Below are 21,954 nucleotides of genomic sequence, written 5' to 3'. Positions count from 1 at the left end.
TGCATCTGTCTGTCCCAGGCTCCCAGCACCATGCCAGACTCATAGATGATGAGCTCATGAAATACCAGCTCCTTCTGAGGACCAGGCACGTCAGACCTAGGACAGCCACCACTAGCTAGGACAGCCGCGCCTAAAGCCCCAAGCGCACTGGACAGAATATGCAAGAGATGCTTCACAGGGAGGAGATGGGGACTTACGTTTCAGAGGGAGCCAGAGGGAGCTGGCAGCTGGGGTCCTCTGTGCATCCCCTGAAGGCATTCAGGCTGGAAGAAACCGCGGAGCCCTCCGCCAGGGTCTTCCTTAAAATCCCTTGTACCATCCTAAAATGTGCCAGGTGTGTGTAATTCCAGGGCGAGCTTCCACCAGTGGTCTCCTTATTCCCCAGGAGATTTGGACATCACTGTAAATCCATCAGGCTCAGGAAAGATCTAGAATGAGGCTCCTTGCAACTGGCAGCACAGCTGTGTTGAGCAGCATGTTTTTTAACCTCCTTCTGGTCCGAAGATCAGGCCTGGGACAGGAGGAAGGAACAACAATCTTGTCACACTCACCGATCCAGAACGGCACCCCTCCCTCCTCATGATTGACCCTGACATTCTCAGAGAGGAACTCACAAAAAACAACTTCCCATAACTCTGGCACCCAAGCCCAGGGAGGTCAGGAGTACCTGGGGCTGGTGGTTGAGTGTTGCTTCCCAAAATGCACCGAGGACCCCCTCCAATAGGGGCCTTCCAACTGCTGGGGGGTCCTCAGAATTGCCCTGGGAGGAGGGTGGAGCTGAGGTGCATCTATTTTGCATAAAAGCAGAGAGAGTTAGGTGTCTGGCTTAGAGCCACAGCAAAGCCAGGCCTGGCACCAGGCCTGGGCTCCCTGCAGGGCTGCAAGGTCCCAGCAGTGAGCTGAGAGGCTGAGGGTCAGCTGGTGGGAAGTAGTTGTTTTGTTTCTCTTGAAAGACAACCACAAAACCCTGGCGTGGCTCCAGACCTTGTCCTGCACTGTGAGCTTCTTCAGGGCAGGGCCTGAGGCCTGTTCCTTTCTTGCTCATTCACTCAGCAATCCTGCAGCACCTGTGAGGTTCCAAGTACTGTTCCAGCTCTAGGTGAGGCCGTACACCAGCATCCTCAAACTACCCCACAGGCAGAAAAAGGGGGTCCACAATGCCCAGCCCTAAGGCTCAGTATTCCCCCGCCACCAACGAAGCACTCACTGCCCCTCACAGAGCATCTATTAGCCACCCTGCAAGAAGAGCTGGTCCCACATCCTGTAAGATCCCCTCAACTCCTGAATTTTGGAGCACAAGGACTACTTCACACTGGTAAGAGGGGGCCTGACTCTGGAGCCAGACTGCCTCCCAAGTCTGAGCTCTGATCCACGGATCCAAGGTGTCTTGAGGGTTGCCACCCCCCGAGAGGCTACAACCCAAACTCACTTCCAGGCATTTCACATGTAACGAATCCTCTTTTCATCTCAGAACCACAGCAGCTATGCGTTATAGACCCTTATTTTTCAGTTTTTGACATGAGAAATTTGAAGCCCAGAAGTTGAGCAGCTTCCCCAAGGTCACACAGGTTAGAAGCCAGGCGTCTGCTCAAAGGCCCATGAACCTGACCATGACTCCACCTCAATCAACAGCAACCACGGCCACCAAAACAAATCTTCATAAACTTAGCAGTTCAGAACAGCCCAGCTGTGTTCTCTTTCAGTTCTGGAGGTCAGCCGTCTGGCATGGGTCTCAACTGAGCAAAAACCCAGGCAGAACAAGGCGCTGTTCCTTTCTGGGGCTCTGAGCGGATCTGTTCCCTCGCTTTTTCTAGTTCCCAGAGGTTGCAGGTATGTCTGGGCTCACAGCTTCCGTCTACATCTGCAAATCCAGCCCGGGCCCCTCTCTGCCCCTGCTCTGCTGTCAGGCTCTTTTCCTGCCTCCCTCTTCCACATTTCAGGACCCATGTGACTATGCTGGGCTCACTCAGATGATCCAAGATAACCCCTCTATCTCAAGGTCCCCAGCCTTGATGGCATCTGCAAAGTCCTTTTTGCCATGTAATGTAATGTACTCACAGATTAAAGAGATTAGGACATCTGGGGGGCTGTTTCTCTGCCTCCCGCAGCACCTGCACCAGAAGGGCACTCATCCCGTTTTAAGCATCCTTGGAAGATGAAAAGCCGCCCATTCTCCAAATGGAAATCAAGCCAGCTACCTCAGATCCACCGACCTGACCCCCCACCACCACACACACTTGCTCAGTCAATAAAGCAAGCACCAAGGAAACAGCAAGGAAGGTTCTCTTCCACATACCCACCACCCCTCACAACACCTGGGTACCCTGATACCCTCACCTGTGCAGGTGAAAAAAGCACCTACCACACAGGGTTACACCAGGGTTGTGGGTCTCCTCAGGGTCAGCAGTGGCCACCAATTAACGAGGACATTCTGGGAGACGCCCAGGACTAGGTGCTCAGCACACGTTATTTTATTCATGTCAACTGCCATGGCGTGTGGGGGCCCATGTGTTCACCTGCGGAACAGACCACACTCCCAAGCCTCAGGCTTTAAGAGGCAGAGTCGGGTTCTGCATCCTAGTTGGCTCTGACTCCTAAGTGTGTTTTCTCCATTCTGAGCTATACCCTCTCTTATTAAATGAGGCACCGTTTCTAGAAAGTTCTGCATTTGGCAGTGGTCAAGTAACTCCTGTTGGACAAGCGCTCCTGTGGATAATAACTATAAACTCTGTACAAAATATTTTTTGCAAAAAAAAAAAAAAAGAAAAGAAAACCGGGAGGAGAGAGAGAGAGACGGAGTAAAGAGATAGGCAGAGATCAGAGACAGAGAGGGGAAGAGAAGTGAGGGAGGGAGGAGAGATGGGAGGGCAGGAACACAAAGAAACCTCACTAAAGGCACCAGATGACCAAATGCAGCAGGAGGCCCACTATATGGATCAGCACTTCCTTGATGTCCTCCTTTTGGTCATTTTTAGCCTGAGGTCAGGCCCAGGTCAGTCCATACTGGGAGCTAAAACTTAGTTTTGCTGAATTTAAGAATCAGGACAGAGAGAGAGACCAAGATTTTTTTTCATTTTCACAATAGCTGAAAATGAGAGGTGAAATCCTGGAAAAGAAAAATCCAGAAGAGGATAGCCCCAATTAAGAGTGTATACATGTTCCCAGTACCACTGAGTGACCCCTGAGCCCAAAGAACTGAACAGAGATTTTCACTGTTGCCCATGTAAGAGGCACAGTTTGAAGCCACTAAGTTTACTGCTCACAGAAACAAAAACGCAGTGCTCTTCAGAGGAACAGAGTGGAACTCAACCCTACAGCCTCTCATCCACAGGGTCCACCACGATTAAAAGAGCTCAGTACAACAAATGACCAAAGAGGAAATCTGACCCATTCAGGAAAAACAGATGATTGTGGTCACGTCCTCAAGGTGCCCAGTTGCTGGAGTTAGTAACTATTATAACTATGCTGAAGAACTTAAAGGAAAATATATTCTTAGTGAATGAAATAACAGGAAGTCTCAACAGGAAAACTTAAAAAAAAAAAAATGGGAATTGGGGGAAAAAAAAACCCAAAATCAATTCCCTAAATTCATTCAACAGCAGATTCGGGGGTGGGGCGCTAATGAATTTGAAAAGAGATCAACAGAAATTGTTCAGTCTAGAAAACAGAAGAAACATTATGAAGAAACTGGAGAGGGCCTTTGCCCAACATCAGAAGGCCTCACAGACGGGTAACTTTAGTCCAAAAGAAAAGATGAAAGAGAAGGAGCAGGATTGATAGCTGAAGGGAAAAAATGGCAGGCACCATCTCAATAAAAGACATGGATTTACAGATGCCAGGGTCTCCGTGAATCCCACACAAGAAACACAGACAGACCCCGTGAAGGTGCCGGGGACAAGCTGCAGGAAACCAGTGACTGAAAAGTCTTGGGAAGAGACGGACAAAGAGCTAAGAGTCACACCTGCACCCAACACGCACTCTTCAGGGACATCCTCAATCCACCTGGCAGCATGAGAGCCCAGGGAAAAATGGATACAAAAGGAAGCTCAGGTGTCTAAGTAAAAACCCCTATAAAAGAAGAGAAAGTAAAGCACAGCAGTAAAATATCATGGTTTGAAGTTAGACTGCCAAATGCACTGGCTAAGTTACTCTGAGGAACACTTTTTTCTTTTTCTTTCTTTTTTTCTTCTCCGCCACTACTTGAGTTTGAACCCAGGGCCTCACACATGCTAGGCAAGCACTCTGACACTGAGTCTTATCCCCAGCCCTTCCCCAGCCCCCCCCCTTTTTTTTGTTATTATTATTTTTAGTTTGACGCAGGGTCCTGTTATTTTGCTGAGGAACTTGCGATCCTCCTCCTTCAGCCTCCCAAGCATCTGGGATTTCGGGCATGCACCACTGTGCCCGGGTTCTGGGAAAATGTCTTTGACCTTAGATTTTCCTTCTCTGCAAATAGCAGTAAAAACATGCACCTAGAGTCCTCCTGTGAGGCTGTTCTATGATCTGAATGGTGTCCATCCAGAACTCATATACTGAAATCCCATCTCCCAAGGTAGGTATTGGGCACAGGGTCTTTCAGAGGTGATCAGGTCTTGGGGGTGGAGGCCTTAGGATGGACTAAGTGTTCATCCAGGAGGGGCCCAAGGGGCCTCCTTGCCCCTTCTACCATGTGAAGACAAGCAAGAAGGTACCACCTATGAACCAGGAAACAGGCCCTAACCAGACACCAAATCTGCCTGAGCCTTGATCTCAGACTTCCCAGTCTCCAGCACCAGGAGAAATACATTTCTGTTGTTTAAAGCTTCCAGTCAAAGGTATTTTGTGATGGCAGTCCAGACGGACTAAGGCAGGTTGGCCTCAAATAATCAGCATCAAGCATTTAACGGATTGCTGAGCACACATTAAGAGCTCAATTCTAAGCTGGGCACAATGGTGGACATCTGTAATCCCAGCAGCTCAGAAGTATGAGGCAGGAGGATCGTGAGTTCAAAGCCAGCCTCAGCAATGGCAAGGTGCTAAGCAATTCAGTGAGACCCTGTCTCTAAATAAAATACAAAATAGGGCTGGGGGTGTGGTTGAGTGCCCCTGAGTTCAATCCCCAGTACACGACCGCCCCCCCCCAAAAAGCGCTCAATTCTGGCTATCATCCATGCATCAAATGGAAAAAGCTACCCCCAAGTCCAAGGCAGTCCCCCAGAACCATCATAGTGGCTCCTCTCCCACTTCTCAGTCCCTACAAGCTCCACTGAGAACCAGCAGCACAGCAAAGCAGTCAGGAGAGGCCAGGAGTCCTGTGAAGGTCAGGACTGGAGGCCAATCAGCTGGGAGGGGCCCCGTCCAGCAGGAAGGAGAGCTGTGATATATGGTGCCGGCCTTGGCTGCGGCAGGGGAGGTAACGGGGGACACTGTTAAATATTTATGGAGGCCCCCAGGCAAGTCTGAAGCCAGGTTTATTTTGTTGGGGTCGGGTCCATTAAAGCTCTGTCACCTGAGGAAGAGTTATTACATGGTCTGTTGGGTATTACTGCAGCCAAGTGGTGGTCCCTGGCCAAGGGCAGGGGCGGCACAGAGGCTCACATGAGCAGCCGCAGCACACACTCTCCACCTGCAAGAATGTGCCCTCCCAGGTCTGGTTCACCTGGATTTGTGAGACCCTCTGAACCACCGCTGTTCTCACAGGGAGCATTTCCTCCTCTCTTCTGCTCACCGGCTACGGGATTCCTTTCCAGTCATTTATTCTTTCTAGAAGGGACTGCCTAAAGCAGGAAAGACAGACGAGGCCATCTGGAGCAGGAAGTCATACCTGCTGGTGGACAGACAATCTGAGGAAGGACAAAACCACACTGGGACCCCCAAACATGAAATGTATGCATCCCTGTGACCCAACGGCCCCAGTCCTCGGGACAAACACACAAACATGTGCATGTGACACCCAAAAGACAAGACGGAGGTGCTCAGAGTGCCATTCCCAACCGCCAAACAGGAGGGACTCTTTCTGTGGACAGAAGACGGTACCACCTAATGAGCAACAGAATGACTGGCCAGCCAGGCGCGGTGGCTCAGTGTGTAATCCCAGCATCTTGGGAGGCTGAAGCCAGGAGGATGGCGAGTTCAAAGCCAGCCGCAGCCCTCAGCAATTCAGTGAGGTCCTAAGCAACTCAGAGAGACCCTGTCTCTAAATAAAATTTTTTTTGGGGGGGGGAGAAGGCATACAGGAGTTGAACCCAGGGACGCTTACCCACAGAGCCACATCCCCAGCCCCTTTTATATTTTATTTATAGACAGGGTCTTGCTGAGTTTCTTAGGGTCTCACTAAATTGCTGAGGCTGGCTTTGAACTCACAATCCTCCTGCCTCAGCCTCCCAAGCTGCTGGGGTTACAAGCATGCACCACTTTGTGCCTGGCCAGTATGATATTTTTTAAAAAAGGGCTGAGATGTAGCTCAGTGGTTGAGAGCCCCCCTGGGTTCAATCCCTGATATAAAAAGAAAAAAAAAAAAAAAAGACCGGCCAGTGCACTTAACCTATGGATACATGTCACAAATGTCATTTTGGGTGAAAGAAGGCAGACACCAAGGAGTGTGTGAGGGTGTTATTTATATTAGGTATATACAACTATCTGTGTATATACTATCTGGCGTTAGGTGTCAGAACAAGGTCATCCTGAATGTCTGCAAGACTCAGGAGGGGCTTCGGAAATGCTGGGTCACGTGTTCATCCAAGCGCTGGCTTCCCGTGCAAGTTCAGGAGGTGGACATTTATCAAGCTATCTGTGACATATGACTTGGCCACCTTTGTGTGTGCACTTTACTTCTATAAAAAGGTAGTTCACATTTTTTTTTTTTAAAGTTCCTCCTATGAAAGGGTGTTTGTGGAAGTAGAAAGACATTGAGAAATGCCCTCCAGCTGGGAAATCTGCAGCGTCCAGGATTCCCTGCTGCACGGGCTTCTCACACCCCACTGTCCCCAGCTGCCCCTGCCTGGAGGACCAGAGGGGAAGACTCTGGCTTCTGACACAGAATTTCCCCACAAGAAAACGTGGCCCCCAGACCCATTCTCCAGCCTAAGCCTCTCTCCTCTGCCTCCTAGACTGTCAGACCCAAATTTGTCACTTCCTTCTTGACCCTCCCTACCAGTATTTCCCCCAGCTGACCCCTTGGAGTGGCCATCTGGAAGAAAAATGAAAAACAGACGGCTTCTCTTTCCTACCCGATGCCAACAGAGCTTCTTTGTCCGTCGACTCCCCCTAAATACGGGGGAGACGAATGGATGCTTTAGGAACTAAATACTGCAAGTCTCCAGGGTTGGCACAGGCCAGCAAATGGTGTGTGGGCAAGGTGCGGCCTGCAGAAAGGCAGGGGACACAGCGCCGGCACCAAGGTCGGGAGGGGAACACGGCTTGCGGTGGGAGCCACAGGCCAGGTCAGTGTGTGTTGTGTGGCTTTGTGTCATCCCGTGTGTGTGTGTGTGTGTGTGTGTGTGTGTGTGTGTGTGTGTTGCTCTTTCCCTCTCTTGCACAAACATCTGTCTTGATGCTTTTAATTTCCAGCCTGGGTCTGCAGATGTTGATAGTAACACCTCCAAGATGCAGCCGCAGGGTGTCCATGGCAGCCCCAGGAGGAAAGCAGTTCTGGGAGGTAAGCAATGGAGTCCGTAAGGGCTCACAGTGCTGGCGTGCGCTCTCTCTCCCTCCCTCCCTCTCTCTCTCTCTCTCTCTCTCTCTCTTCCTGGTTGCTATGCTTTCCTTCACCAAATCCTTCCACCATGATGTTCTGCCTCACCTTGGGCCCAGAGCAATGGGGTCAAATGATCATGGACTAAAACCCATGAACTCATGAGTCAAAATAAATTTTCTCCCTTTAAGTTGTCTTTGTAAGTTGTTTTGGTCACAGCAATGAAAAGCTGACTATCACACAGACCACAGGCAGGGTGACTGGAGAGTGCCGCTTCCGTCTTCTCTCTGCATCCTCAGGTTGCAGAATGAGCAAGGGAGCTCTCTGGGCCTCTTCCAAGGGCACTAATCCCATTCATGAGGAATCTCTTCTTATGACCTTATCTCCTCCCAAAGGCCCTACCTGAAAATAATATCAATTCATGGATTAGAATCCAAAACATGAATTTGAGAGGAACACAGAAATTCAGTCTCTCTCTCTCTCTCTCTCTCTCTCTCTCTCTCTCTCTCTGTCAGTGAGGTGAGAATTCTTTGTAACTGGCACCACAAAGGTGTTTCCTCCACCCTCTCCAAGTAGGGCAGAGGCCATGGTCACTTTAGTTGCTGGTACCCCGAAAGCGGGCACTCACCTGGGAAGATAAATGAAGGAACTTTCTGTGTTCCCAGAGAAAGCAGCAGCTGTTCCCTGATGCCAGTCCCCACCTTAGCTGCTTTCCATTCCCCTCCTAACATGTGCTCGGATGCTGACCAGCTCCAGAGTCCCCAGCCCTTCCAGCCCTGGCTCCCCTCACTCCCACCTGTTCAGGGCTGGGGATGAGGCCGGGCTTGGGCACCAATAAACCAAGGTGTGAATCCCCAGGCTGGGTCAAGCTGTGTGGCCTCAGGCACATCTTTTATTCTCCTTGAAATCATTCAATAAAAAAGAAGAAGAGGTGTATCTCAGTTGCAAGAGTGCTTGCCTAGCATGCACAAGGCCCTGGGTTCAATCGAAGAAGAAGAATGAGAAGGAGAAGGAGAAGGAGAAGGAGGGGGAGGGGGAGGGGGAGGGAAACCCTGTGTCATCTGGGGTTATCTGTGCAAGAGAGTGCCCCCACCCCAGGGTGGCTCAAAATTAGCAGTGCCAATGTCACCCTCGGCAGCTCAGTCCCCTGAGACATGTAAGCCAAACCCAGTCCCACTCCCTCATATGACTAAAGGCGTGAGGTCCCCACACTGCACCCTACACTGAGGGTGACCAGCCTTCTACTGCCAGCACCTTCCCCTGCCTTACGTAAGGGAATCTGTTTACAACTGCAAAGTCCACGGCTCCGAGCCGTTCTTTGAAAGCACTGGCATCCAGTCTGCCAGCTCCCAGGAGCCTGGGCACCTCCTGTACAGGGCTCAGGCTCAACAAGTGCCCAGCAGGTGATGCTGGGTGGTGAGCCATTGATCACAGCTGCATGTTGAGAAGTGGTGATATCCACCCCTGATGAACATCCTGCTCTTTCCCCCCATCGTCCCCTCATATCATCCAGACTGGCTCCCTGATGGGGGCTGGGAAGAATGTCGACAAGAAAACCATGGTCCTGACCACCGTGGGACTTGCAGGCTGTTCTGAGAAACCCAGAGAGCAAACATGAAGACAATGCGTGCCTGCAAAAAAAAAGTATAAGTGGCGACATCCAGTTGCCAAGGCAGGTGGGAGGGAGCTGAAGAGAGGAGGAGAAGAGAGGCCCCAGCACATCAGCATGCACTGAAGCTTGGCGACAGTCAAGCTCAATTTCCTCGGTGAAGAGCTGAAGCAAGGTGCAGAAAAGCAGTGACGTGCTTACTGTCACCAGGTGAGACCCGCAGATGTGCAGGAAGAAGCAAACTGAGACAGGTGGGTCGGCACACAATGCCTAGGGAGGAGTGGCTCCTTAACCCGGCAGGGGCCGGGGCACTGTCAGCCAGAGGTGGTGTGACCCGGAGCCCAGCAGAGGAGGCAGTGACCACATCTCCAGAGTGCTCAGCCCAAAAGCAGTGTGGGTGTGCTGATTCCGGGAACCACCCCTAGGTGCAAGGTGGAACCTCACGGACCTTCGAGAATGCTGGGGCACAGCCAGCCAGCCAGCGGACCAAGTCATCAGGTAGTAAGAGACAGCGGGGTAGCAGCCAGGCACTCTGCCTCTGGAAACTGTGGGCTTCGCCACTCGTCAGCCTTGCCTTAGACGGATTATGTGGTGGGAAAGACTGGTGGTAAAAGATAGGTTAAGAAGCTTCTGGAAGAAAGAGAAGAGGGGGCAGGAGCTTAGCTGCTGGAAAAGCAGGAACAGAGGCGATAGAGGTATTGGCCACGTCAATGCCAGAACTGACCTGAATGGCCCAACAGGCCACCAACAGGTAAGGAGTCCTGCTCTTTCCCCCATCGTCCCCTCATATCACCCAGACTGGCTCCTCATCAGAGTGCACAGTGTACCCAGCTGTGGCCTGGACCACGACATCATTCCCAGCAGGCTTGGGGACTGGAATCTCCAGGAAGTTGACCCTTGACCACTCCTCCCACCTCAGCCCCCACAACACAGACGTGCATCCTTCTCAGAGACACCTGTGGGCAGCATCCAGGTAGGATCCGGGCTCTCCTCTCAAGCTCACCTACAGATCCAGCAGGACTGAGGCCCCTGAGGGGGCCAGGAGAGAAGGGAAGGGACAGAGGAGAAAAGGCTAAAGAAGGGATGTCACTTCCGATAAGGAACAGCACTTTAGGGGCCGACACACCAGGGCCAGACTGTCAGCCCTGAGGCTCACAAAGGCTCTGACTCCACAGCCCTGTCTGCAGAATGGATCTGAGTGAGGGGGAAGAACAGAGGTAAGCTCCATAAAGCCCTTGCACACAGTAGGTCCTCCATAAGGGGGTCCATCCAGCCAGTGGGCTTTCACTTTCCTCTAGCATTAACTTTGAAGGTGATTAAGATACTGAAATGGCTGAGAAAAGCTGGGAATACTTTTCTTCCGCAATTCAAACCTTCAGAGCTTTTTTAAGTGGGGTTTGCCTTCGCCCATGACATCCCTCAGGGAAAGGTCGGCAAAGGCCAACTCCCCAGGCACAAAGGGACAAGGTGTCAAGACACTGAACTAACAGACCATGGCTTAGGGAGACAGTGCCTCACAGCAGGATCTACCCTGGAAGATCCAAAACACAGTCTAAGGTATGCATTTTGTTCCAGAAAGCAATCTTGGTGGAGACCCAAGCGCTCACACTGGTCTCTCTACCTGCCAAGAATGTAAAATCTCATTTTAAAAAAATAGGCCCAAATAGGACACGGCGGCATGTGCCTATAATCCCAGCTACTCAGCAGAAGGCTGAGGCAGAAGGGTCACAAATTGGAAGCCAGCCTCAGCAACTTAGCAAGACCCCGTCTCAAAATAAAAGAAGAAAAAAGAAACAGGCTTATGAGAGATAGCCACACTGGCTTCCGAGAAGCTCTGTACCCCGTTTGGAGTTGTTTTCTTGGACAGGCCACATAGTCAGAGAGACAGGTAAGTGGGAAAGAGGTGAAAGACTTTCCAGGTAGGGGTGAGGGCAAAGGGAGGAACTAGTGCTCAAAATAAGGGGGACAGAAGGAAACGGAAACGGCATTCCTGAAACACCAGTCTCAGAAGAGGTCCCTTAAATTCCCCCTTTCATCCTGGGAAGGCTCACAATTTCACAGACAGGTCTCAGATCCCCAAATTATAGAACTGGCGGCATGGGGAGGATGGGACCCTTGCCCCTGGACCTGAAGCAGAACCACTGACCACCAGCCCCCTCCCCCAGCCTCTCTAGAATGCAGGGCTCTTCCTGAGTATCCTGCTCAGGGGCTGGGAGCTGGCCTTCCTCAGCAGGCAGCGGCGCCTTGCTGAATCTGAGCTCCATACATTCCACAGTCACCACCTTTGTCCCCCCTCTTCTTTAAAACTTGGATCAGCTAGCTTCCGGGGAGGTCACAATGCTGACTCTGGAGGGCACTGTCACGGAAACAGGCCCTTTTACCTGAAGTCACATAGGCACATTTCACCAAGTAAACTTTAGCAACAATCAACCTTGCCCACAGACTCCCAGTGGCCTGGGGCAGGAGGAAGGCTGGCACAAACCCCCAAATGACAGGCAGCTGCTTTGCTGGCACCCGTCCCCCATGAGGCAGGGGGCTGTTTAAAGCTTCCAGCCAGCAATCTGGGGAGCCCAGTGCTCCCTCTCCCCCGCCTGCCCTCAGTGGCCCACGTCAACTTGGTGAGACAGGGAAGAGAGCCCGCAACACTAACCTGATCTGGGGGAAGGGAAGACAAGGGGGAAATCAAATTTTTTTTTAAATACACAGGATAGCTGGGCATATGATGCACGCCTGCAATACCAGTGGCTCAGGCGGCTGAGGCAGGAGGATCACACGTTCGAGTCCAGCCTCAGCAATTTAGTGAGGCCCTAAGCAACTTAGTGAGACTCTGTCTCAAACTAAAAAAAAAGAAAAGACAAAATTAAAAAGAGCTGAGGGTAAAGTGCCCCTGGGTTCAATCCCCAGTACCAAAAAACTAAAATAGGCAGGAGAAATTCAAATTCACTGCATTAAACTCACTGCCAGAAAAGCACTCCAGAAAACAGGCCCCACTGTGGGGAACTGGAGCTCCCCAGAGCTCCGTGGGAACTGGTGGCACTGCAGCATTCATGGCAAGCCAACTGTGACAGCGTGTGTGCATGCGTGCTCACACACCCCACAGGGGTGTGTGCAAATCACTCCCTACTTCCCAGGGACCTTTGGATGGAAGGGTCAGCACTCTTCATAAACAGCTTCTCCCAGTCTTATCCTGGGGCCAGTGGGGCTCAAACCTGAGCGTCCCCAAGAATCCCTGTGGCCTTGCTGCAAAGCTGACCCCTGAGGGCCAGCGCAGCAGTGGACCTGGGTATCTGCTCTGCAGGCCCTCCCCCACCCTGAGGGGGAGGCACACAGCTCACGGGCAAAGCCCTGGGAGGGTTAACTGCTCAGGGAGCAGATGCCTCTGTACACAGACCTGAGGGTGAGCACCAGGGGCCACAGCTGTCCCACTGAGCACCATTCCGCCCAGGGCCAGGGCTGCCTCCTGACATTAGGGCCTCCCTTGGTCCCCACCCACCTTTGGAAGCAGCAGGGATGCCTGTTTGTCCCGAAGGATAAGAACATGCCATAAACTGTGGAAATGCAGAGCGGCTTAAAGGAGAGGAAGGAAATGGGAAAAAGAAACGGCAAAGAAATGACTGAGCGCATGCTACTTGCTAATTTGGCCACGTCTCAGTCCTCTGTCTTTGAGGATGACCACTGCACAGGTGCAGACACGGAGGCCAGCTTGGGAAGGTGTCCAACGGATACAGCACTGCTTCTGTAATCAGAAGTCAAAAGTGTGGGGCAAAGAGAAGGAGGGAGGGACAGGATTCCCATGTCTCCCCCCGGCTGGGCCCACGGAGCAGGCGGCCTCACAGATCCGAGCTGGTGAAGGAGGGACGAAGACTTCCACTGTCCTGGGTGGGGTGGTGAGAGAGGGAGCTCCAACTCAGCACGCAGCGTTCTCTCCACCCTCCACAGACAGCTGGGCACAGTGACCAGACGCTTCTCAGGACCTCCTTCCTCCACTGTGAGCACTCAGGCCCCAGAGCAGACTCAGAGGGGGCAGGACCCGCAGCACATGCCAAGGTGGGAAGGGCCCTGGCCACAGCTCCCTCCATTTTGAAGCTAAGTGGTCAGCCACCACGCCTTAGATGCCCCATCTCCCAGATGTGCAGCTCGAGGCAGCCCCTTGTGCTCAGAGAATGTTAACAGCTGGCGTCCATCCACTGGACACAGCTGCAAACCCACCATGTGGTCGCCTTTGTGCGGGGCCAGGAGGATGGAGACCGTGTCTAGTGAAAAGATGGCAAAATATCCCAGAGGAAAGGCAGACTGAGCTCTGTCAGTGATCCGGGAGGGAGTGAAGCAGAGCCCTGCAGAAGATTCTGCAGGCACAGGGCCCCCCCCCACCCCCGTGGGGCCCGGCTCAGGACCCTCGGGAGCAGATCTGCATCCTTCTCCACTACTGTGTATACCAGGAAGGCTGTTCGCCATTTCTACATTTCACACTCTCCTGAGAAATCTGCAATTACCCTGAGTCATCCATCATCTCACTTTCCAGGATCTTAGTGACCCCTGGTCAACCACAATCTAAAAATATGGAATAGAAAATTCCAGAAATAAACAATTAATAGCCTCGGGGTGTAGATCAGTGGTAGAGTGCTGGCCTAGCATGTAGGAGGCTGAGTCCCTACTACTACAGAAAAATTAAAAATTGAAAATTTCATAAACTTCAAACAACCTTTTTATACTATGCTGTCATGGTTGTTCTATTTCATTATTAGTTATTTCTGTTAATCTCTTATTGTACTTAATAAATTAAACCTCATCAGATGTTTAATAAAGGTTTAATAAAGCCAGAATTTCAGGAATCAGCTGAGGGGCTTGGATGGAGTCCCCTGCAGATAAGGGCTGCAGGGAGGATGGTCTGCTTAAGTGAGCAGTGGGTCCCTCCCACACAGATCATGCTCAGTAGGCTTTAGCTCTATTACCACCAGCCCAAGCCCCTCCAGGGAACGTGAATGCTAACCACTGGGATTTCTCGCGCCTGAAGGAGAAAGCTATTCCCTGCACTCATGGAGGCTTCTTTCCATTCATGTTCCAAATAAGAGAAGGATGAGAAATGCATCGTTTTACCCCAAGATGCCAGCCCAGTGTGTGCTGAACGGTGAGCCCGGTGAAGTAGGCCAGGCCTCTGTCGCAGGAACCCTTGCTCACAGACAGTCTGAGCCTGCCCAGACTTTCTCTGAAACCCTCCAGAGGACATACGACCTCCCGCTGGAGGCAGGACCTGGGACAAGCCTCAGGCACCCCAGGCCTGATGCGTTGCTGCTCAGTGTCCTCCCCTAACTCAGGCAGGACTCCAGGACAGAGAAGAAGTGGGGGGTCAGGGCCAGGCTTCCCCAGCCCCTCTGCTCTCCTGCATCTAGATTCCTAGAAGATTGAAAGCAAAGGGTAAGAGTGAGGACAAAGAATGTGTAGAGTCCACAAAGGACATAGTTTCATCAAAGCTCTGGTAACCCTGTGACATCCTGGATGGTGGCAGGATCCCAACCTTGTCCCAGAGACCTGAAAAAAACAGCTGTGGTCAGGCTAAGTTTCCAAGCCAGTCTTCTGACCCCTTCTCTTAAAATTCCTTGCCAACAGATAGGGATGGCATATGGAAAGGTCACCTTTATCTTTCTACATTTCTGTAGGGTTTCAAGTTATTTTTAATGAGCATATATTTTTAATAACATCAGAAAAGAAACTTCACACACTTTGGATTTTTGTTTTTCAATCAGTACCTGGTGCTAAAATTTGCAGATATTCTCTGGGGCAGCAGATGTTGTCAGTTCCCGTTGTAAGTCAAAAAGCACCAAAGAGGTGTATTCTCAGCATTCCCCTTCACAACAGAGGTCCCACCCCATGCTGAGGGCAGCCAAGCTGCACCTAGAGTCCAGCCCCCAGCACCCAGAATAGCAAACACAGCTTTAGCCAGCTACATCCAGGTGCCTGACCTCACCTGAATATACCTGGCCCTACCCCCACCAACCTGACTTAGGAGCCAGGAAGGGAAGAGATAAGCATGCAGCAAGGGAGGGAGTACAGTTCCTCCGGTCCCCTGACCCTCCACCCCTCCACCTCCACCCCTCCACCTCCATCCTTTGAGAATGGCCACAGAACCAAAAGGATCTCTCTGAGACCAGATTTCCTAACCTGTGACACAGGAATCCTGTTCAGCTATATTCAGCTCCCCCACAATTCTCCCACCTGAGGGCCTAGACCAGCAAATAAGACCTGGAACAGGAGTGGCAAGACGGCAGTGTATGTACTATTTCATCATCAAGGTTTTCATATTGCTATGATTTCAATGTGTCCCCAAAAGTTCACGTGCTGAAAACTCAATCTCCAAGTACACACGTCAGTGCCACTTGGAGGTGGGACCTCTGGGAAATAATCAGAATTAGATGAGGCCATGAAGGTGTAACGGCCACCACGAAGCAATTTGGCATTTTGAATTAGGAGGAGGGGGAGGGGGAGGGGAAGAGGGGGAGGAGGGGGAGGAGGGAGAGGAGGGGGAGGAGGGAGAGGAGGGGGAGGAGGGAGAGGAGGGGGAGGAGGGGGAGGAGGGGGAGGAGGGGGAGGAGGGGGAGGAGGGAGAGGAGGGGGAGGAGGGGGAGGAGGGGGAGGAGGGGGAGGAGGGGGAGGAGGGGGAGGAGGGGGAGGAGGGAGAGGAGGGGGAGGAAGGGGAGGAGGAGAGGAGGGGGAGGAGGGGGAGGAGGAGGACCAGCGGTGCGGCAGGGAATGCAAACTGAAATGCCCAGTTCCACAGCACATGTCAACCCTCCCTCATTCGGAAATATTTACTGAGTGCCCATGCGTAAAGGGCAGGCGCCCCCTACTCCCTCATCTACCCCCTCCCACCTCCACCCCTGCAAAAGGAGTTTCCTCCTGCATTGACGGCTTAGTTCCTAGGGCCATCATAACTAACTGCTACAAGGTGGGCGCCTTACAACGGCCGAAGAGTATTCCCCCCAACTCTGGAGCCCAGAAGTCCAAATTCAAAGTGCCTTCTCTAAGGAAGAGCCTTCCCTGCCTCTCCCCAGCCTCCAGTGGCTCCTCACAATCCTTGGAGTTTCTTGGTTTGTCACTACGTGGTGCCCAGCTCTGTCCCCACAGTCACCTGGCCTCTTCCCTGGGTCTCTGTATGACACCAGTCACCTGGCCTCAGGACCCACCCTAATCCAGCAGGACTTCATCTTAAGTAAGTCCATCTGCAAAAGCCCTGAGTCCAAGCCATGCCATCTTCTGAGGTTCCACAGACAGGAACTGGGAGGAATTCAACTCGCAGGTCATGAAGTCACAGGTCATGGTAAAACCAGCCGGGTCCTGAAGCTCTCAGGAAAACCAGAAGGAAAGAGCCCAATGGAAAATGGTTGGTGTTGTCTAGCATCTTATTTGTCCATCTGTTTTATCAGCCAAATACTACAGAGCTTAATGTTGAATAATGAGATGTAAGTAAGTAATACCCGAGCTGGGGATGCAGCTTTGTGGTGGAGTTCTTGGTGATATGCACAAGGCCTGGGTTTAATCCCCAGTACCATAAATAATACTACCTGATAGTATTATTATCATTTTGCCATTGAATAATAGGAAATAAAAATGCTGAGTCATGATTTCCTTATGACTGCTTAATGCATGATAATATAAAGCTGGGTGTCAGGGCGCATCCCTGTAATCCCAACAGTTTGAGAGGCTGAGGCAGGAAGATTGGAAGTTTGAAGTCACTCTGCAAGTTAGTGAGATCCTGTCTCAATAATAATAATAATAATAATAATAATAATACATCCCTGAGTTCAATCCCCAGTACCAAGGGAAAAAAAAAGGAATATGCAATTATAATCCTGTGGACTCAATAACTGAACCAGCCCCCAGTCCCTGGTCAATACCATCTTGCCATCAACACAGTGCTGAGCTGTAGATTACTGACTTCAGTCCCGCAGAAGCAACTCCTGTGTACCAAAGTGTGCATGAAGAGCGCAGTGGGCCTGTGGGCATGCTTTAGAAATTTGAAGTCATTCTTAAAGTTTCTTTAACATTCAAAAGTAAAGATAAATATGCTCAGAGAAGAAATGATACAAAATCATATATTCAGGACCATGAAAAATGCATTACTCATTCAGATGATAAGGCATTGATAAAATAAACTATCATACAGCTGTAAGACGAAACGCTGTCCATATAGCTACATAACTACACATCAGATACTGTAAATACGCAGAGCTTTAGTGTCTGGGTGCTAGAGCAAACTTTCTGTCTTCTCTTCCGGGAGGACAGCCTGCCAGAGACTCTAAGCTGGGCAGCATGGGCTTTACCAGGAATCTGCTGTGTGACCTCTGGAAAAGCATCCTGACCTCTCTGTCTCAGTACCAGCAGGCATACTGGGCTGCTTGGAATTAATGAGTTAATATTTGCAAAGGGTTTAGAACAGTTGCCTCGTTGATATTAGTGCTATATAATTCTTTATTAAACAAAATGTATTACTTTAGAATGAGAAAAAAAAGTCATTGTAAAAGCCAAGGAAAAAATTGGGGGAACAGAACAGAGGGGACCAGAGAGGCATAAACATAATGCCTCCAGAGATCCAGCACAGGGTGATTTTGTTAGGGGGAGAGGGGATGGGTGGACCATAAAGGGTGACATGTCAGAGGACCTTAGTTTCCAGGTCTCTCTCTCCCCAGCTCATCAAGTCTCTACAGCAGCCTCCAACATATCTGCATAAAAAATGAGTCTGCACATCCTCAAGGACAGTCCCAGAGGTCCATTTTTCTTGTGGGGCCAGGGCTAACCAGAGGGCATTACCATCCCAATAGCCCAGCTTTGTGGGAGAGGAAGGGAGACAGGATGGAAATGCAGGAAGCAAGTGCAGGATCAGCAGAGCATCCTGGGAGGGGAGGGGGCGGGCCTGCAGAGCATCCTCCCTCATTGTCATTCCAGCCAGGTGTCACATGCTGGCAGACCCCAGGCTACCGCAGAGGAATGTGCACATCACATCACAGACAAGGCCCCCCACAAAATTCCTGGCACCTCCCTCCTCTTCCTGGGGAGGAATTTCCAAGTAGAGGAGTGGGTGAGTCCAGTTTGCACAAAAAAAAAAAAAGGTCAGCAGGCAGGCTGGCTACCTGAGACCCCTTCCTCCTTCTGCACAACTTGACCTTGGCCAAGGACAAAAACAAGCCCAGGCAGCGACCAGGCCAGTCAGTCCTAGCACTGTAGGTGAACAAGACTGAGGAAGGCTGCAGGCATCTGTGAGCAGGATCAAGGGTGTTGATCCTCAGTCACCATCAGGTGAGCAGCCCACACACCCGGGGCCAGGGGATGAAAATGGGTGAGCTGACTGGCTTGGGTTGAAAGAGATGTTTAATGTCACCCTACCGTGACTCCAAGGCCACACATATGCACATTGTATTTGCACAGTCACTATGTGCCTCCTATTTTAAAATGGCCCAGGGCGCCGGGATGGTGCAGTCAGCAGCACAGAGCGTAGTGCCTGTGTAGCCTGAGTGGCCAGTGTCATCTGTACCCACACAGAGGTGTTCAGGAGCGACCTTCAGGGGCTCCTCCAGGAAGGTTGCATTCACTAGCACCTTGCCAGGCCCAGGAAGAGGGCCTGCCAAGGAATATTCTGCCAATGACACCCACATACAGTCCAATGTCTATGAACTGCTGTTTAGTATCTGCACAGCCCCCAGACTGGAACCTACCCTGCCGGACTGGTACTCACCCTGATCCAGTCACTCCAGAGGGTTCTAACTCCCTCCTAATCCTAAGGATTCTCACCCAAACTGGGGTACAGTGACCAGATGCCCACGTCAGGATGAAGCCTGGGTCACCAATCCCTATAGAATGGACACAAACCTGGTCTTCAAGTCAGCAGGCTCCACTGCCCCACATGGACCGAGTACTCAGTGTGGTTCTGGGCTTGTGTACTAAGTCTCTGGGGGGTCCCTCCCAGCCCAGGGGTGCCTCTGGGACCCATATCTGGTGCTCTGGTGGACAGGAGGATCTGCATCTCAGATCTTACTGCCTCCACGAGGACTTCCCAATATTAGAAATCTTCTGCTGCATCCAGCCTAGGTCAGCTGTGAAAGAAACCAATATCCCCTGACACCTTGCCAGGCCAGGAAGAGGCAGTCAGTCCCAGGACTCTGCCCACAAACTCGGAGAGCAGGCTTCATGAGTTCCATTTGACAGTCAAGAAGCTAAGGCAGGGTCGGGGGCGTGCTGGGTTGTGGCTCAGCTGTAAAGCTGTAAAATGCTCGCCTAGCACGTGCGAGGCTCTGGGTTCCTTAGCACCACATATAAATAAATAAAATAAAGGTATTATGTCAAACTACAACTAAAAAATAAATGTTGAAAAATTAAAAAAAAAAAAAAAAAAGAATCTACAGCTCCCAGAAGTGAATAGCATGTCCAAACTCACACAGCAGGGGACTGGTGGCACGTGGATTCTAGCCAGCAGGCCTCTCCTATCCACCAGGAGGCCTCCTCTGCCCTCGTCCACCCAGGAACCAAGCATTCCAACCCACACTGATGTTACCTGACCAGCACTGTGGACTTTCTCTCCAGCCACCAGATACCTGTGCTCCTCCTGCCAGCAGGGCAGGACCTGGAGCTGGTGAACCAGAGCTTTTTGCTGATGTCGTCCCTTGGCTTGGCAAAGGCAGGCCCAGGGAAGCCATGCTGCCCAGGTATGCCCCATCAGAGAATGCAGCAGCAGTCACTGGGCCCCCACCTGGAAGACAGTCCCAACCTCCCCCTGGATATCACCCCATTCTCATTAACTCAAAATGACCAATGGCCAAGGCCACAGGAGCAAGGCCCTGCCACCCAGTAAGGTGGCCGGTGTCTACTCACCTAGACGCTAAAGCAAAGCCCTGACCCAGGTGCTAAGGGTACCAGCCCCGCACCTTCCCCTCCCCCACCACCAGAGCCCAGGCCCAACATCAGGTCAAGTGTGGGATCCGCCACATTCAATCAGAGTGACCACAGGCAGGACACTGCACCACTCTGGGTTTCAGCTGCTAAACATCGCTGGATGTTGATCCATTCCACACTATAAACGCAGCGTGATCTGCTCTCAAATCACTTCTCCAAGTCGGAATACTGAAGAAGGGGGCTCCTCCAAAGCTAATTTAGGGATCTGACTGCCTGACTATTCAGGTGATATTTACACTGACTGGAAGTTTGCGGGATTATGCGTGTGTGTGTGTGTGTGTGTGTGTGTGTGTGTGTGTGTTTATGAGGAAGAGAGCAACTGTGCAAATGCGACTCACCAGAGAAACATTTAAAAGTGACAGCTTCCCAGGGGATGGGGCAGGTCCTGGCATTCACTTGCAAAACATGGTTTTGCTCCCACAGATCCAGAATTGTTAAAAAAAAAAAAAAAAAATGTCCCCCATGGAAATGGAACCTCAATCCTGCAACAGCACGCCTAACAAAGAGGACTCCTGGGCTGCCCTCTCCCCAACATCCGCAAAATTCCAAAGTTAATCAGGATCTTACAAATCAATGAGGGGGAAAAAGTTGTTAAGAGCTCCATAGGAAATGACCCCCGGGTTGTGTTACAAAACACAAACAGGTGATAAACAGGAAGAGCTGGCCAGCCACACCTTGAATGGCAGAAAAGTCACCCTAAGTTTATAACCAGATACTGGTTGGGTTGTGCTTCTTCAAGTCTTAGCTGTGGCTGTTTGCCTGCGGGTGTCTCTTGTGCTGGGTCTGCCAATGATTGGGTCCCTTCCTGCCTTAAGAATTTTGCTTTAATTAGAATCTCCAACTTCAGGAGGTGGCTCCCAGGTCCGCACCTACCCCCCCACCCCCCCCCACCCCCGCACTGTCTAAAGTGGCTACTGGTGAAATAGCCTCAAAATAAATCTGACTGAATAAAGCAGACCATCAAGTTCCTGTTTGGGGGGGGGGGGGCACTCTGCCAAGAAAAGGATCCTGCTGTAGCCACTGCAAGGAAGATGACAACAGTGACCAGCAGCAGCTGGCCATCACCCTGCACCTGGCCATCCTAGGAGGCTCCAGGCAGGGCCTCCCTGCCCTCCCCTCACAGCAGCCCCCCAGGAGAGGTTCTTACCCCATTTCACAGAGGAGCAAAAACCAGCTCTGCAGCACTTTCCTGGGCGGGTACACAACAGAATATGGTAAAGACACTCAAAACAAGTGTTTAAGCTTCCAATGACACCAGGAGAAGGTCACGATAGAACATTAAGTTAAAAAAATCAACTCAAAAGCCCCGGGAAGCAAGAGAGCAAAGCACTCGGCTGCTACCACCAGCACGGGGCTGCGCACTGCTGAATTTCCACTTGCCTGTGTTTTCTGTTTCTGCCAAAAAAAAAAAAAAAAAATTCATCTCCCTGTTAAGATCCCCCTTAATTTTGTGAGTGACCTGAACAACGATGGGCCTAAGGCTGAAGGGAAACAGCCAGAACTCCCAACCAAGGGGTGACCCTCTACACGTCCTGAGCCCTGACTGCTGACCCCATCAGACTAGGACCCTGGACAAGGGCACAGGTTCAAAGGAAGCACTCCTGGAAGGACAGCCAAAGACGACCACACTAAGTACGGGCCACTGAGTTGACAAGGTGACGATGATTTAACCAGCATCTGCAGGTGGGGCCTCCCGCCAGGCCCACCAGCCTCTCTGCTTTATGAACACGTC

At 51.3% G+C, this 21,954-nt stretch overlaps 1 long non-coding RNA gene across 1 annotated transcript in view; it reads right to left on the bottom strand.

Moving 5' to 3' along the window:
* The window catches only part of LOC143382296 (uncharacterized), a 131,697-nt gene that overhangs the window by 72,209 nt on the left and 37,534 nt on the right, over positions 1 to 21,954 (bottom strand). Inside the window, exon 2 of the long non-coding RNA XR_013088955.2 lies at positions 198 to 511. This is a non-coding gene — a long non-coding RNA (uncharacterized LOC143382296). The remainder of the gene's footprint in view (positions 1 to 197; positions 512 to 21,954) is intronic.

This window comes from Callospermophilus lateralis, chromosome 16 (assembly GCF_048772815.1).
Source record: "Callospermophilus lateralis isolate mCalLat2 chromosome 16, mCalLat2.hap1, whole genome shotgun sequence".
Classification (NCBI taxonomy): Eukaryota; Metazoa; Chordata; class Mammalia; order Rodentia; family Sciuridae; genus Callospermophilus; species Callospermophilus lateralis.
The sequence above is the reverse complement of the archived record's forward strand: the minus strand, read 5'-3'. Positions and strand labels throughout refer to the sequence as shown.